The sequence below is a fragment of the Melopsittacus undulatus genome, chromosome 1 (genome assembly GCF_012275295.1).
Source record: "Melopsittacus undulatus isolate bMelUnd1 chromosome 1, bMelUnd1.mat.Z, whole genome shotgun sequence".
Classification (NCBI taxonomy): domain Eukaryota; kingdom Metazoa; phylum Chordata; class Aves; order Psittaciformes; family Psittaculidae; genus Melopsittacus; species Melopsittacus undulatus.
This window is the reverse complement of record NC_047527.1, coordinates 140,900,771-140,916,737: the sequence shown is the minus strand read 5'-3', so window position 1 is coordinate 140,916,737 and position 15,967 is coordinate 140,900,771.

Below are 15,967 nucleotides of genomic sequence, written 5' to 3'. Positions count from 1 at the left end.
CCCCAGCTGGTGGCTGGGGTAAATGATAAGAAAACCTTCAAGAAGCCAGAGAGCACTGAGTTTCAACAGGCTAAATACATTTATTCCCTCAGGAACATTGTAAAATATGACTAGTCTTGGCTTGCCATAGGAACACAAATGATTAGGAAATCTAGAGCTGTAGGTACATTACATGCCAGCATAGAAAGTGGCAGCAGCAAGATGTGACGAATGCAGGCTAACTAGCCTCTCTCAGGAATCCAGAGAATACAATGAATCACCATGTGTTAGGAACCAATGTAGATCAGCCCCTTTTACCCAGGCATCTAGGAAACGCATTTAATTTTTTGGTCTGATTTAGCACAACATGTATCTGTTTTAAAGCAGAACAACTTATCAATAGAATGTAAGTCAGATCTCTTCCTCTTCCCCCTCAGCACACCATGCAGACAGAACTCCAAAATACATTTCTTGAGGTTTCTTATCTTCAAGCAGATGTCATTGTGGAGTGAACATGTCAGATATCCTCATCCTTCTGAGCAAAGCAAGACATGGCTGGCTGTCACATCTGTAGCTCCAGAAGTTCAGTTTACAATTCAATCACCCAAACAAGAACCCTCACTATACATCCTATATCCTATGTAATATATACTATGTGTATACTATGTGTATTAGTGGGTGAACAACCCAATGCTTGGTGAATTCTGCTTCACAATGATAGGAAGAGCCGACATCGAAGGATCAAAGACCTGCATGCGCGCGGACCAGCGCTTGGGTAGCTCGAGATTACTCCGGAGATGACAGTCCTGGTCGGACACTCCCTGATTGCCTAAAGCACCCTTTTCAAACCAGATTTGCATATCCCACTTGCCCTTGGTCATCGTGCTAGAAGTAAGCTTGGTTAAAGCCCTTCCCAAAATCTTTGCTCGTGAAGCCAAGCCATCATACTGTGTGTAGATACTAATGTGCATATACTATACATGTTATGGCAATACTGCTGGTAGGACTAGGAGGACCTATAGCCCTTCAAGCTGCAACCCCCCCCCCCCCCGAATTGCATCCTATTTCCCTACACGAGCTTCTCTACACACTGCCTGACTGAAGGAAAGCTGGGCAAAGGCAGATGGGGGGGGATGCTTTTGCGCCTCTGCACTTGAAGCTTTTACCCCTCTGGGAGGCAGCTGCAGCAGGAGAGCATCCAGAAGGTAAGGGCAGGAGAGAGACATGGGAATATGGTTGTCAGACTGTGGCTATAGGTGCTCCTAGGAGGCTGCCCACTCAAGTGCTGATCTGCTATCTCCATTCCTCTGAGGTACAACTAGCTCAAAATGCACAGCTGTATTCTTATGACTGTTTTTTTCTTGAGGAATGTAAGGTGTAACTCTCTGTAATGGGGATAAATCTGGCTCATTACTTCTGTTTACTCTGGTACTCCTGGTGCTTCTCAGTTGGTATGGCTTAGAATGCCACCTCCCCAGAGCACTGCTAGCAGAAGTGGAGAGATGGACTGTGAGTATGGCAAAGAGCACACTGTGTAACAGATGACTCTGAGTTCTTTTACTTTGATGATCATAATAATACATTTCATTTATATAGCACCTATTTGCATGGCAGTAAGAGCAGTATGTGTGCTTCAGTGAAATGAGACATGACAGCAAACAGATTAAAAACTACAATTCGTCTTGAAATGAGGGAAAACAATCAAATGAATCACAGAGCCAAGCAATGGCAAATCATTATTCTTAAAACAGAATAACAGCAAAACAAATGAAAAATACACTGTGCAATGCTTTTCCTTGTCTGATGGCAAATACTGAGTGATGCTGCCAAGCTTATGCAGAAACAGAGCCCAGCTCACCACTTAAGTTCCATGGAAACCCTCAAAAAAGGAATTATTTTAGTAGGACTTCAGTTGTGCACTAGCTATATGCTAACCCTAAGCTACACGAGTCTACACCCTTACAGAAAGTAGTATCTCCTAATCCTTGCATTACTCATCATGTCACAAGAATGAGAAAATGTGTTTTCTCAAACTTTAAGCCCCTTCAATTTAATGGAATTAAACCTGAACAATAACAGAGCAGAGTCTATTAATATTCAAACTCCGTTTTCTTATATAGAATTCATCAGCTTCCTCTATCCTAATTAGTTTTCCCGAGGCTGTCAGTCTCAGGCAATACCAATACTCTAGTCATCTCGTCTGCCTTCTCCTCCCATCTCATCACCCGTATTCATGATTACTACTCTCCCCATGCCAGTGTAAAGCCTTCTCCAGGTTCAAGTTTCTTATAATGACCCATCCTCCTATAAGGCACCAAGTGATACAACAGTCTATGACCTTCAGGTCCTTTCCAACCCTAACCATTGTATTATTGTGTATACAAATGAAGGGCTTTTAACTTCAGGATACGAAAGAATCAGATGCTGGCTGCCTTGCAGGACCAGAGTACTCTCTAGTTTAGTGAGAAAAACTCCTCATTCAGATTTCTAATAATTTGACTTAGCTGATCTGTGAAGCTATGGGAAAGACAGGCTTTCCCCTAGAATGTGCATCTTTAGATTTGTGTGTTTGTTAGGTTTTTCTACTGACAAAGCTCTTCCCTACTTACTATGCTACATAAATATTCCAAATAAACAGTGGGATATATGGAAGAGATATCCTTCTGCCAGGTGACAGGACCTACCTCATATTAAAGAGTAGCAGCAAGAGTAACACTTCTGTCAATTTAGAAAAGACACACTGTAATTCAGATTAACAAGGCTGCCCTTTCCTGGGCTTGTAAATGTACACATCTGGACATCATGAAAATGTATTAACACATGGACTTGTTTTTATCTTGTTAGCAGCTGGCCAGCTACCGTTTAATCATGCTGAACCGAAGATGTTGGCAAAACTCTCTCTGACATCATATGTCAAAGTGTTTAGTTCTGATGCCTGATATTCTCCCATTCCTCAGAGAGAAAACAAATACCAGCATGATTCAGGATATTTAAGGAAAACAACGTAAGTGCAGTAAACCCCTGGGTGTCCTCTATTCCCTGTCACTCCACTACTGTTAAATTAGATTCTGACACAGAATCAATGGAAAGATGTGGGAGCCAATAAATAACGTGGACAATTAGATTGAGGCATTGAAATGCTTGTCTTTCCTGAATTTGGCCCAGAGAGTGGGAAGCTGTACTCTGTGGCAAATATCTGAGCTCCTAAGCTCAGTGTGGAGGCAGGGGGCTTGCTCAGAAAGGATTTGCTGCAGTGAACAGAGAGCACGCAGGCACCTGGGACTGGCTGATAGGAAATGCTCTGGTCATGCACAAGTCTTTCCTGTGCCCAAGTGCCTCTAGCTGCTATACAGGGACATGAGCAGCACTCAGTATTTTCCATTAAAATAAGAGAAAGGCATCCAGATGAAATCAGCTTGTTGGGAGGAAAGTCTCAGCTGAAAGAGCCCAGATAGAAAAGCTCACTTAAAACTGCTTTTGATCTAGTTTCTCCGACAGGTCATGAGAAGACTCATATGGTCACTTTCATCCAAGCCGAATTTAAGCCCAGGCTTGCCTGAGCTCAAGGATGCAGTCCTAGAGCTGTCAGCTGGTACCTAGTCAAGCAGAGGCACAGGATAAGAGCTGCTATTACACGTCTACAGGTGTTTTTATGGATCAGGGTCTTTGCAAACTGTGGAGTACAAGTGAAAGACATGAAAGGCATTTCCAGTGCTGCTGCACAAACACAATTGCAGTGCTTCATCCTGTTCAGTCTTGCAAGCACTGAGCTGCTCCCATCTCATCTAAGAACACTCTGATTTGGTGTGATTACATTTATTCCAGGATTTTGCAAACCCAGTAGGGCCACTTCCTGACAAGGTTCATCAGACCCCCAGTTTTGGAAACACTGTCAAAGAATTCTGTAGGAAATATGATGTGACTACAGTGGATTCTTTATTTAAGCATTTTGTTTTGTGATTTTTCAAGCATTCTCCAGCACAAAAGTAGCCACTATCTACCTGCAAGCCTCTGCTGAGCCATAAAAGACTGTACTTTGAGATGACCCTCAGTAACAAGCCTCCATGTTAAGCAAGGGTTAACTGTTTAAATGATCAACTTCAGCAAGACACAATTCAAGCTAACCTAATGATCATGCCAAGGTCAAAACCATCATACTATTATGGCTGAAGTAGCAAAAGGAAAAGTGTGGTATATAAGGATATTTATAACTCTTGTTGATTGACATTAATTAACTTGCCAACTGGACAAACTCACAATGAACCAACATCCTGCAGAATCACAATGTTCCATCCAAAGTGGGAATATACTTTGCTACTGAGCTCTTAAACATATTTATTAGACACCACAATGTTGGAAGGTGGTTTTTACTGTCAAGCAGCACAGATAGGAGTTATGCATCTTGGTGTACAGAATTGGGGTTCTTTTACTTATTTGGCTACTTTTATATAGGCCACTTTTTGCCTTTATATTTGTCTTTTGGAAAGCAGTAAGATATAATAAAAAACACATATTAGAAAAAATGTAAGGGACATCCTGTTATATATGTTCATCATAGCAACACTACTTGGTGCTAGTGCAATGTATAGAGGATAAATACTGCTATTACTCAAATGTGCTAGTTCAGGATACCATGCTAGGGAATGAAAAGATAATGTTTTGACCACAAGAAGCGTTCTGTATTTTCCTATTAAACCAACAAAAATGTTTTGAAAAACTTTAACAAGTTAATTTGAAAATCAAATATAGACATTGTTCATCCTGTATTTTCCCCATTTCTCTATTAACTGCCAAAATCTACATGCATACTTGCTTTAATGGAACATCTGTCTTAATAGCCTGTATTTTGATTCCTGAAAGAGAAGAGTCAATTGTATGCTATTAAGATTCAGATTATTTCGGAATGAGCAAGATAATTATAGGCCAATCATGTCTTCAGTTTTCTATCATAATTTAAAAGTGCTGATTCTAATTTCATTGATACAAAGCAGTTCAAACAAAAAAAAATCTGGAGTAAAATACTTTTTAAATAGGAAAGATTTTATTTTTTAACAGGAACAGTTGTCTTTTGCATGAAACATTTCCACCAGAAATTCCTGATCCCATGAAATGAATGGAATTTGAATACCCTACTGAAATTCAGGAAAGCTGGTGTGCTTAGGCCACTAGCAACACTAAAAGGGGGACACAAGATGTAGACGCTTTTGGATGCTGTTCATTCCATAATCTACCTTGGACATGGCCTGTTTTCAGCACTTCATAAGAGTTATTAAAATCTCAGAAGGACTAGTTCTTGTTTTGGCTGCCAAAGTTATTAGTGAAATTTGAAGGACAGTGAAAATTATTTCAGGTTATTAATAAGAAAAGGTAGAAGAGGCATCATGTTCTTCATGTACCATGTTCTTCATGTCTCAAAAGCTGCTAAGTGCTCTTCTCTCCTTCTAGGTTATCTTTCAGCTCTCCAGAGTATAAATGAAGCATTCTCTGGTTGAGAGCAGTGTACTGTTTTCTCAATTAATAACATCTGTAGACACCCACATTTGATGAGAACTGCAATTCATTTTCAGCTTCAAAACAGAATTTGTGATTTTCAGCGTGAGAACAATAACAAGAATGTGAAGAGGATGAAAAATACAATCTATTTTGCCCATACATTTTTAATAAATAGAGCACATATTACAATGCACCATTTTTAAAGCTTTTTCATCTGTGATGTTACAGTGTGTGGGTACAAAATCCATCAAGATAATACGTTAATGTTTAACAGTTAGCGCATCAAACTGTGTTCTGAATAAACAGAGAAGCTCTTTTACTAACTTGATTCTATTCTCTCCGACATTTCTTTATACTGTCATAGCTTATTTATTTCACACCATTTTTCAGGAGCTAGTGTAATGTTGTTTTTTTTTAATGCACTAGAAAACTCAAGAGCATTGACGTATTTGTAAGTTACTGCAGCATAAAAGTTTGGGATCTTTTATTATTACGTGTTTATTAAGATCTGATAAAATACTAGGCACAAATATAGACAACTCTCTGCTGTAAAAGTTTATATACTAAAAGAAGAAAAAATATACTGAGACCACTAGAGTAGCAGGTAAATTTAGAATATTTCTAAACTAATCTGTTCTTGTTTAAGAGCTTTTTTTCCCCCTTGTTTACAGTAACTGCAGCAGTAGTGGCCACTCATTCTGAGCTCTGATAACACTACCTGAATTGTGACAAGAGGAGGAAATCTTAACATATTGTGTTGAAACTCCTGTCCGTGTTAGATATCCACAGAGAGGACACAGATACTTGAGAAGCCTCATGAGGAGCTGGCAGATTTCCTTAGCTCATCCTCTTCTGAGGAAGAGATGAAGATTTCATGGAGAAGGCCTTGCAGGAACTAATATTTGAGATTGTAAAACTCTTAGTGAGAAATGCATCAGCTGTCCCAGATGAGATAACTTCACTGAGAGAGCTCTGCAACATATTTCCTATCACCTTGGAAGAACCAAAACACCTCAAAAGACTTTGTTAATGGAAAGTCTCAGAAACTGTGCTGCAGAGAGTTTACCTACCCGCCTGTCTATCTGTATGTCTATCCATAGTTCATGGCTGAAATACTTATGTACTGGTCTATCAGGTTTCTTATGGGAGGTAGAGGTTGCACTGGTAGTCATTCAGGTGCCAACAAGTAGGCATTTTAAGTCCTTCAGATGATATAAACTATGTAAGACATCTACACAGATGGAGAGGAAGAGAGATCTAGAAGAGGCTGGCATCTTCTGGTGTGAGAGCTGGACACCATGCAGGCTGTCTGCAGTGTCAGAAACAGCTCAGTTTAGGCAACAGATTCCTATCCAGTATGACTCACATCTTCCCATAAAGTTCTGTGTCACTGGGGAGAAATGCCACAATTTTCTGGTTCTCCCAACATGTATGGAACACAGTGTTCTCATCCATTCTTCCAGAATAAAAGCAGCCAATATGTTATCAGTGAAATGCAGCTTGTTTCACTCTGTAAGATATTGCAGTAAGACAAGACATGCCATGTTTTAATGGTCTATTAAAATGGACTTTGTGTGCTTCAAGAAGGTCAAGATTACATAACTTCAGCTATCCAAGAACTATACTAATGGTCAATTAATAACCTTATTGCATGCTACTCCTATATTACAGTGGTTCTCTAATATTTATCAATAAACATCCATTTTAAAGAAATATGTTCCAATGAATTCATATCCCTATTTAGGGAAAACCAGATTGTAATAAAAGGAGAGGGCTTCTAGTGCACTCTATGATGATTTTTTAAAGCTGTCATTTTAATCTAGTACCCTGGAAATGTGATAATCACAAATCATATCTGTTGGGCCAAGATTTCTGTTAAATAAAAATCAAACTCAAGTGTTTGGTTTAGATGATTGCAAATTTGCACTTGGTGATTAATACACCACTAAAAAGGTAGGATTTTTTTAACACTCCTTTTCCCTTATGCGGATGAAAAAAGGTCATGCCACAGAAGACAGATATATGAAACTGTATGTTCTCTTCTGTTTCTGTGAGGGGAAGAGAGCAGACAGCTGCACATCCCAGCAACAGGATGGAACCCCCATAGGGATTGCCAACTCTACACTGGCTTTTGGCTCAACGCTTCTCTAACCCTGGAAGGAATAATTTATGCCATATCCCCTGTAACAATTTAACATCTCTTTCTTTCTAAGGTCATACTCCGGAGGTTGTTGCTGTGAAACATGCGGCTCTCCTGCAAAGGGCTGTGTTTGCTGTAGGAGGCGGAGGTCAGCCTTCACTGCTGGGGAAAGAAAGGGAAACTAGGATCTGAACTTCTAAGAACTTATTTAAGGTTTTAAACAACATTTGGCATTTTAAGACTGATTTTGACATAGGAAGTTTTGCATCTGAAGGATCCCGATCAATTTATAGCTTGAGGAACAAGCCTATTTAGCTGTCACACAACCTCAACCACTGGCCTTGACAGTAGTGGTGTGGGATACACCTGGAAATATGAGCTCTCATGAGCAACGGTACTGGTGATTTAAGAGTGGATGCATGTCCCCCAGAAGCAGCAACGAACTGAAAGTCTAGCCCTGGAGCCTGCACCTGGTGCTCCGTGGGCTGTATTGTATCTTTTGCTGGTACAAGACCAGTTCTGCCCAGCTCTAACAGCCATAGAGACAACCAGCCAATCTAGACAACCAGAAACAGCACAACTGTAGCCCCTGCATTAGAACCAGTGGGTTTGAAGTGCTTTTGAGATCGCACAATATGGAAGCAGCATGTGGCTATGTACACCTTTGTATCTATAGAGCGGTTGCACCTCATCTTGCTGTAAGTCACTTTTGCCCCACCTTTGATCTGTGTCTTGCATTCTTCAGACACAGATAGGAATCTAGATAAGATACAAATTCAGAAACCTGATCCCTGGTTGTGATTAGAAGAAATCACATGGCCTTATAACCTGGCCAACTATTGTGCACCGCTTTCATAAATCCAGCCTACAGCTGAATACTTTCTTTACTTCTTTTCTTTTACTTATTTTTTTAATTATTATTTTTTTTTTAATAATTGTGCACTGTTAAGTGGCAATGCCATGTCCACTTGCCTTCTCCCTCCCCTCCTCCAGTATTTGACTGGTAGGCCAAACAGTTTGTCTGCATAACATGTATATGAGTTTATAAAGTATCTTGTTCTCTCTTAGGCTGAAATCCAATGCACTACCAGGTTGTAGGCAGTTACCACTATTATCTAGTTTTGCTTTGAGTAGTCTTGGGAACAGCCTGGGAAAATACTGCTGCCAACCTTTAATTCTGATTGAAGATGTATTTGATTTTTTTCCCCTTAATGAGAAATGAGAAGCCAGGTGGGAAGAAGGTGCTATTAAAAGTCATTGGCAGTCTGTTAAGACATGTCTGATAGAACTAACTCAGCTGTAGATTTCAGACAATGCTGCTTCTAAATTTTTCTTCTCAAAAGGTCCTAAAATTCACTTTTGATTTTTAAGAAAACCTTTAAGCAGTTGCAAGGAAGTCTTGTGGTATGTACACAGCTTTTGAAAGGCATAAAACCCCAACAGAACTCCTAGGAGAGGCTCTGCTTAAATCTGAAGTCAAAACAAAAAAGAGGACCCTGTATCATAGAATCATAGAATCAACTAGGTTGGAAAAGACCTTTAAGATCAAGTCCAACCTTTACCCCAGGTCTGCCAAGTCTGCCACTAAACTATGTCACTAAGGGCCTCATCTACATGTATTTTTTGTGGTGTTGCTGAAAACTAAGAAACATAATTTACTATTTTTAGTAGTTTTATTCATAGAAGTGCCTGGGGACCAATAATAAGTGGAGTTTTAACATATTAAGCACTGTTCAGACACAGAATGAAGATATTCCTTGCCTTATGGAGCTTCAATATAAGTCTGAAAAACAACCTGAGGAAAAGGTTTAAATGCTGTAAAAATATGACAGTTCCCTCATATATTGAAGCTTCTTTAAAATATATAATTACTTTGTGTAAAAGACCATAGGTGATATTTCAATAATCCAGTGCAATGTAAACCCCTGGATAAGTATATTTGCCATTTGATATATAAATGATTCTCTGTAAATGGCAGAAAACTAGGAATGCAAAGGACCTCAACAGTCAACCAGTCCCTGTCCTTATGTCAAGGACATGTACCATACCTGTGATACCATGAAGGTTCTCAGACTGATGATAATGGACATCCTGCCACATCTCCTAGGTGATGTGCAAAACAGTATCCTGCAGAAGAGAGTTTAACCAATAAGCAGTAATTCAGCCCTGCCAACAGCCTTTGTGTTGTGAGAAGTAAAGTAACTAGACTGTACCTCCCCTTTGGCAGGTGCTGTCCCACATTCAGTCAGCTTTGTTCTCAGTTGCCTCCTCTGCCAGAAATTTGTCTGAGGCAATGGAAATGTGAGCTTTGTCTGTGGCTCCCGCAGACAGATTTGTATAGTACAGCTCCATACATCTGTATTGTAAACATCCCCTTGCCCCAGAAGCAATTGTATAAAGAGGTTCAGGAAGCCAAATTTTCCCTGGCTTTCCAAAATGCACTCCACAGTAAAAGCAGTGTTTTGACTGGACCTAAAACACAGAACAAAAGGATATCATTAGTCCTACAAGCCAACTTTTCTCAAATGATAAGCAATTTTGCAACAGAAATTAACTGCAGGAACAAAGAGTACAGGTTTAGGGTCTGTTTAGACCATATAGTATAAGTAATCAGACTTTAAATGGAGACATTGTGTTATATGTGCCCATAGTCAATTATTTTTTTAAAGTCTGATTTGCTGTAGTGGCCATAATTGGATTTCTTTCAAATACTTTTAGGATAAATGGGCTCAAATCTTAAAATTACATATCACAATCTTAAAAGCATTTGAAAATTAGAGAGGAAAAAGAATTAGAAGTTATGTAAGATCAATACTGGTGGAATAATTCCTTAACTACTCTTTCCATGATGCCATATTTGGCTAAAATATTTGATTTCTAAATGTGGTTGTAAGTAAAATGAGTCTTTTCTAAAGAAATAAAATACTGACTCAGCATTTATTCTTCCCTTTGTTCTCCTTTCCAATCCATGTACCTTTTTAAACCACTTCATATTTTGTCTTCACTATTTCTTCTTTATTTCCTTATTCAGGCAGGAAAGTGAGCTCTGATGCTGCTGTCATCTTTGCCAGACTGACTTGTGGCTTTCTTTAAATGAATTTGCCATGGCAGATAGCAAGGAACAGGCAGCAATTTTTGCTACTGACAATGATTATCTTCTACTAGATTTTCGCTGGAGACACGATTTTTTTGCTGGCATCCCATTGAGCTGGAGACATGAACAGCAATGTACTTTGTCTCAAAAAGATTTGCAGCCAGAGTTGGGGAAGTAGCTGTCTTCCCTAGCCAGAGCTACAACAGCAGCTTAGGACAGAGACCCTAACAGTCCAAGGATGCTAATACTGCTCATTTCTCTCTTGTAAGGGATGGTTCTTCCTGACTTCAGCTGTCTATTATTCTGCTTTGGAGCATGAGGATGAGAGTCTCTCTGGCAATGTTTCTTGTAAGGTGGAGAACACTGTTAGGAAATGAACTAAGTCTACTTAAGGAGGCCACTGAGCCATTTTCTGATATGCTTAGTTTCAACAAATTATTTGATTCCCTTGAGTTTATTTGAAGTTTTTAATTAAAATTCTCTGCATTGGTACTGTGATCTTATTGAATGTGATGAATACCTCTTGGGGCTTGATTTTTGTTTAAACTGGGGTCCCTTTACAGCCATCATGTAATGTAAAAGAATCCTGAAGTGGGCGTAAATGACATCATTTTAACAATGCAAAGGAAACCTTAGGGAAAATGAGAATGTCAGTATTCTGCTTTTCTGGAATTTTATTTTTGTGTGTCTGGACTGAAGACAAGATGGTGAAATATGGGAATTTTTCTATTTACTTTCAAGAAATTATTTTCAGATATGAGTTCCTTGACAAGAGATCTGGCAAGCATTACTTTTGGAATTTTGCCATGGCTTTTCCTTCACTCTGGGGACCTCCTTGTTTGGGAAGGAGCCTATGGAAGGGGGAAAAAAAAAAAGAAATTTTCTGGGGGCCAAAAAGACTTCAAACATTTAAACCTTCATCCTAAAGCTGTGCAGCCAAGAGTGCACAGTTGCTGAGGCCAAAAGGAGAGCAAACAAGGGGGAGTATGGACCAACTGCCAACTTATTACAGCACAGTTGGGCAGTTGTAGCATGGATTCTGGTCCATGCTCCCAGTATAATTGAGGAGTTATCATTTCATTGGATAAACCATATTTGCCAGAACTGTATTCTCTTCCTGCAAATACAGTTCCTTTTTCTCCTGTATTGTATAGAAATTGTGAACTCATTGAGTTATTGAATCACTGAGTAAGTCAGATAGGAAGGGACCACAGGAGGTCTCTAGTCTAGCCTCATGGTCCAAGAAAAGACAGCTATGACAGCACATCATATTGCTCAGGGCTTAATTCAGCTGAATCTTGAGAACCTTCCAGGATAGACTGTACAACTTCTCTTGGCAAATTCTTCCACTGCTTCCTGAAGATGAAAAGGTTTTCTACATCTGCAGCCTGAATTTCTCTCAATTCTATCTATGCCTTTTGTTCCTCTTCCTTCAGTCATGTGCTACTGAGGAGGTTGGCTCCATCTTCCCAATAACCTTCTTGTAGGCACTGCCATGCTGCTCTTACTTCCCCTCAAAGCCATCTCTGCTCCAGACTGAACAAGCAGTTCCCTCAGCCTCTTCTCCCTGGCCAAGCACTCCAGCTCCCAACCATCTTGGTGGCCCTTTGCTGAACTTACTTCAGTTTAATCATAGAATCACAGAATGGTTTAGGTTGGAAAGGGCTTTAAGGTCATCAAGTTCCAAGCTCCCTGCTAAGGGCAGGGATGCTTCACACTAGACCATGCTGCTCAAGGCTCTGTCCAACCTGGCCTTTGAACACTGCCAGGGATGGAGCATTTACCACTTCTTTGGGCAACCTGTTCTAGTGGCTCACCACCCTCACAGTAAAGAACTTCTTTATATCTAACCTGGAATCCACAAATCCAGCCATTTTGCCATAGAAACACATTCAGGTTGGTAAGGCATGACTCACTCTTTGTAAATCCATGCTGCCTTTTTCCAGCCACCTTCTTCATATGCCTAGAAATGTATTCCAAGAGCACTCGCTGCAGGATTTTCCTAGGAACCTAAGTGAGGTTGTCCCTCCTGTAGTTTCCCAAATCATCCTGTGAGCCTTTTCCAAAGATGGGTGCAGTATCTGCCTTCAGTTGTCAGGGACCTTCTTTGATCTCTATGAGTTTTGAAAGTTTGAGAGCAGCCTTGTAAGGATACCCTCCAGCCCTCTCAGATACAGCCCATCTGGTCCAATGGACTTGTATGAGCTGAGTTCTCACAAGTAATCCCTGTCATGATTTTCATCTGCTGCTGCTATGTCTCCTTCTCCTTGCACAAAGGCCTGAGAGACCTTGTTGGTGAAGAGCAATGGAAAGAAAGCACTGAATACCTAAAACATTGCTGTGCCTGTTGTGACTAAATCACCTACTCTGTTCAGTAGCAGACCCCATTTTCATTGTTCAGCTGTATGGATTTTTTTGTGCCTAACTCTGTATTCAGGAGGATACTGAAGACTGCAGATCCTTTACTGAGGTTGTTACTGAATCCTGAGGAGTTAACAAAAATTGTAATTTTCATTCAGCTTTGTTTAGCTAAACCTTCTGTAGCTCATGGCCATGCAGTCTAGCTAGAGGAAGGGGTTGAATATTCTTTATATAAGAAAGATTAGCATTTCTGCACCTGTGAAGAAATCTTGAAACGATCTTTTTGTGCATTCCTCTCATGTTTTTAGATTTTCTTGTCATCTAACACAATTTCAAGACGGAGTTAAGGTTGTCTTTTTTTTTCTGCTCTGGACAATACATGGGCTAAGAGTTGAGAATGCACATAGATTGGGCACTGTGGAAAAGCAGAGGTCACCTGAAAATAATTAGTATGTTTAAAATAAATACCTTTGAGATAGGGGTCAAGGAAATGCCTGCTCTTTGTGTTTGATGTATAGCTCAGAGACAGTTCTTTTCACAATATAGGTTTTCTGCTTTTGTGCTTCCTCTGCCTCTTAAGGAAAAACCTCACCAACTCATAAAGAGTATCACATTCACATACAAACATAACTTTTGCAGAAAAATGTAGCTAAATATTTTCAATTTGAGCTAATATAATTTCTCTGATACATACACTGATGGAAAATAAAATGCGAGTATACACACAGAACACCTACAACAATATGTTCAGGCAATTAAAGAAAATGAATAGTACTTCCCAAACTAAATACTCCAAACACATACCATTTCAGCTCCTAGCTAAGAGCAGATCATCAGCTGGGACTATGTCTTTCTGCCTAAACCACTAGTGAGAAGCACATTCGGTAGCATTACTGACCTAACCAAAGCACAATGTGCACTTGCAATCTGCAGCAGCTTAATCAATACCATTCCTGCATCCAGTCAGTGGCAGCTATTTTGAGCTAGGTTGCCATTCACAGGTGTAAGAGTTTTTGATAGATTTCAGACAGTAATGTACTTGGCTAATCATGTTCAGGAGATTTTTATTATTTTTTTTAAACAACCCCAAGTATTGTAATTCTAAAACTCTGGCAGGGAAGGGGATCATAAGTGGCATAAGAAAATAGTGCTCTTTCATCTATCTGGTCAAGTACAATTTCTGTTCTCTGATAATGGTAAAAGCTTGTTGCTTTAGAAGGCTGTACTTCTGCTCCCCAATAATAATAACCTTGCTAATTGTATAGTGCTGTATACGGTGGAAAGATTTTTCCTGACCCCGCAGGGAACTGGTGCTGTGAAGCATGAGATTTGATTAGCCTTATTATCTTAGCTTGCCCAGTTACCAATGTTGTAAGCTGCCATGAAATTATCCACCCCTTTTAAAAATAAAGCCATACTATTTGTCTTGATTATCTCCTCCTGTGGAGTTGAATTCCACATGCAAACAGACCTCAGTGATGAAAATAGCATAGGAATTAGACATACAGGACCTTTTAACTCTGTAGGTACTGTATCCTTTTACTCTTTCATATTGCCTCTACTTGTAAATCAGCATTCTCCCAATTACTGTGATTTTGATCATGCACAGATGCCCTGCCCCAAAAACCTGTTTTTATTTGACCTTCAATATTTGTTATCATCTATGTGATCTCTTAATGAGTTCCTCTGGGATAATTTGAAAAATCATGCAATTTCTTACAGATTTTGTTATCTTTGCTAGATCCTTTTGAAAATCTTCAATGACATTTTGTGTACAGATATGAAAGCATACATTATACCAAAAAAAACCCAACCCAAAGCCCTATCTCATTTCTTTGTCACAACTAACTCCATAGAAACCCTCACTGTTTTGATGATGATGATCTTGGATGGTATGCTAGTGGATACATAAACAAGTTACCATCACAACATTCCCAAATGGTGATAAGCACAGTAAAGAAGCTGATAATCTATTGAATGTAATTTATCAGGTGATGAAGACAGCATGTTTTAGGGGTTATCAAATAGAGTAGTAGTGCAGAGTTCCAGCTGCCTGAAGACTGATCATAACAACTGATTATCCAAGTTAGACATCACTAAACTAAAGTACACAGAATGCTGGTCTTGCAGAGCATGCCAGTAATCAGCTTAAAACTTCATTTAAAAAAATGTAGTCTTAAAGTCTTTCACTTTAAGTGCTCAACCTCAGTTCCCCACAACAGTTCAATATAAGAAGGGGAACTAACTCAAATACGAAACTTTTCTATGGGGATATCTGTTCATTTTATCACTAAAATAATCATCAGAACAGTGACAGAAAAATCAGAATTCAGACCCAGAATTCTGCAGAGCATAAGACAAAAATTTGGCATAGCTGACACCAGCCAGTAGATAATTTCTCCAGAAATGAAGTGAATGCAGCAGTGCTGTTGATTATGACAGGTTTTGTTTTCCATTTGCATGCCCAGAACTGTAAGGGCACTGAAAACCACATCATCCTCCTTCCCATGTTTTGTATACTGGGGTCTGCTCCTCTACATCAGGGTAAGAGCCCTAGCAAAACTGAAAGACCCTGGAGAAAGACCTCTTCCATGTTACTTGTAGCACCAGCAGAGAATTTACCTCAATATTAGCAACCCTAGTCTCTGAAGTTTTACAGAGAGGAACACAGCAGAAGAAACCCTTTGCTTAAGTGAGAGCTGTATCATCAAAGGCAGAGTTCAAAGCTCTGTAGAGTCATAAACTCCAGTTCAAGTGAATGCTAATCATCAGCCCAAAAGTATGAGGGCTGTGGCTGACCTATCATACAGTCTCTATGCTCCCTGTATCCTGTGGCTTGCGACAATCCCTGGCATAAGGCACTTTGGCTTTGGCACTGTTCTAATTTACGCCTGGCTGAC